General features: G+C 47.5%; 1 protein-coding gene across 1 annotated transcript in view; it reads left to right on the forward strand.

Annotated features, from left to right (window-relative positions):
* LOC118214321 (Krueppel-like factor 7) overlaps positions 1 to 1,896 on the forward strand; it is a 26,710-nt gene extending 24,814 nt beyond the window's left edge. Inside the window, exon 4 of the mRNA XM_035394211.1 lies at positions 1 to 1,896. This exon is cut by the window's left edge and continues 1,326 nt beyond it. The gene's annotated coding sequence lies outside the window, so the exon portion shown is untranslated.
* Positions 1,897 to 2,429: the final 533 nt, after the last annotated feature.

Genomic DNA, 2,429 nt, shown 5'->3' on the forward strand with positions numbered 1-2,429 from the left:
CTGACTTTCTTGATGTTATCTGTGCTCTTTTCATACAGAGAAAAAACTGAGAAAAAGAGAATGTGGAAATAGTGAAATAAAATATAAGGAATATACACGCATACATGCACATGCAAGCATACACACACACACTCACGCACATATGCATGAATGTACACTCATACACACACACACACACACACACACACACACACACACACACTCACACACACATTGTTCTGTAAAGTAAGACACTTGGGAAATGAATGATCATAAAACAACCATGTAGAAGAGGACACTGCATGGCAGAGTCTCTCATGACTTAATATTTTTTCTGCTCCACAATTTTCAACTTGGGATTTTAGCAGCTGCTGTTTTTTTTTTTTTTTTCACAAACGGTTCAAACCACTGGGAGTGAGACTGTAAATGGAAAACTGAACAAAATACCTAGTCTGTACTACAGGGCCACACAATCAGGAAGCTCTCAAAAATTGTTCAACGGTTCCAGACTGGGGGGGGGGGGGGGCGCGGGGCTTGGAACTCAATCGCAAGATAAGAACAGCCCTCCGAGCTAGGCTACTTAGCACCTGCTCTGTCTCCTCTACAGATAGCCTGAGCTATTTCTCTTCAAGAAACAACTCCAAAAAGAGATATGGCTGAGTTTGAACTTTTTTTGTTTCATTTCTTTCCTTTCTTGCCCATGTAATTATTCTCTATAGTGAGGGTGGTGGGTGGGGGGGGGGGAGGGAGTTTTTTTCAGGATAATGGGGTTTTTTATTCAGCTGTTTACGTACAATCCAGTGAAGTCTCGCACTTTCAGTGAGAGGTTGTGTGTGTGTGTGTGTGTGTGTGCCTGTGTCTGTGTGTACCCACGCAGATCTCTGCCCCAGCTGACTGCGAGCACAGCACATGTCTGTGTGTTGCAGTAACGTTGCAGTGACGCTGCGGAAACGTTACGCCGCGGTGGTGATGTCACACACTCCTTGGCTCGGGGGGGGGGGGGGGGATCGCGTGGCGAGGGGTCCTGCTGGGCGCGCGTGTGTGTGAGACTGCGACCGATCGCGTGCGGTTTGATGTGTGACGTGCGTCGTCTGCGCGCTGATGGACGCTCCGCTCGGTGGGAACAATCAGGCCGCTGTGCGAACCCGTCCCGCCGCTCCAGTCGCTCGCATTGCCTGCTCTGCTCCGTCTAATCCGTCAGGCTTTGTCTGATGCCTTCTGGGAGCAGAGACGGGGAATCTCTTGTGTCCTGGTGGCTGCTTGCCTGCGTCTCTGCGGGTCCAGGTGTCACAGTCCCGACGGGCAGAGAGGGCACCGGGTGCGAGGCACAGCCATCCCATCTCACTCCATCCATTCTCTCTCCCCCCCCCCCCCCTTCCTGCCTGGTCTAGTGCCACGCCCTCCATATCATTCACGTCCAATTAACTTTTCACTTCCAAACCCCACTATCCCCTGGGGCCAACAACTTATGGCGGTGACACTTTGACCTGGTTCGGCTTGCCTGTCATTCCTGCAAGTGGCGTGTCTGTTGTTTTCACAGGCTAAGACCATTTTATTTGGACAGAACTCAGCCGTGACTCCGCCCCCCCCCCCCCCCGGGATCCATCTCCACCCCTCCCTCTCTCACGCCCCGCCCACTGCTTTTCCCATCAATCTCACCTTTCGGTTCTTTTCTTTTGCTGGTTTTCCGTTTTTATATTTGTTCTTTTGCTGTAAAAAGTGTTTAAAATATTATTTGTATTATATGATGTTAGTACAGTAATGTTCTTTATTAAGGAAAAAGAAAAAATTTATTTTTGTTACTGGTCTGTTTCATAATTCTTTTTTAAATTGGTATTGTAAGATATCTATGCAAAAGCTGTTCAGTGGAGCATTTTTATTTAAGAATGTAATATGTGTAATAAATGGTAGAACCAGCTTGGCTTCTCATTGCCTTTTCTGTGTATATGAGTGAACACTAATTACCCTGGCTCATTTGTCACACTGTGTCTTTTGGAGCCAAACTGATCCTTAACCTGTCCCAAATCAGAAGGTTGGAGCTCATTATGGACCTTGTCACTTCATATAACAATGTGGCTTCGTGTAATAATGAGTAAAGATGTCTGGCAGCAGGTCTGTGCGTGTGTGCGTAAGGTAAGCCAGGTTACCTCTGCTGATCTCTGCAGTACAGGCTCTGGGTGAGGAACACCAGACCCCTGGGCAGGTATCTCTGGCTAACTGTGCTACTCCAGAGTCTCTGGGAGTAACGGACAATCTGCCGCGTTCCCCGTGTGCCTGGTGATTTACTGCCTTTATTACAGATAAGACACGGTCGTGGAGGTGTCTCCTCCACTGCGAAACACATTATCTCTGATTATTTCTTTCACACTCTCTCTCGCAAATTAATGCATTGAATAATGAACATTAGTCAAAGGGCTAATGTGGAAAAGAGACTAGTTACAAATCATCAG

Source organism: Anguilla anguilla, chromosome 15 (genome assembly GCF_013347855.1).
Source record: "Anguilla anguilla isolate fAngAng1 chromosome 15, fAngAng1.pri, whole genome shotgun sequence".
In the NCBI taxonomy this organism is placed as follows: domain Eukaryota; kingdom Metazoa; phylum Chordata; class Actinopteri; order Anguilliformes; family Anguillidae; genus Anguilla; species Anguilla anguilla.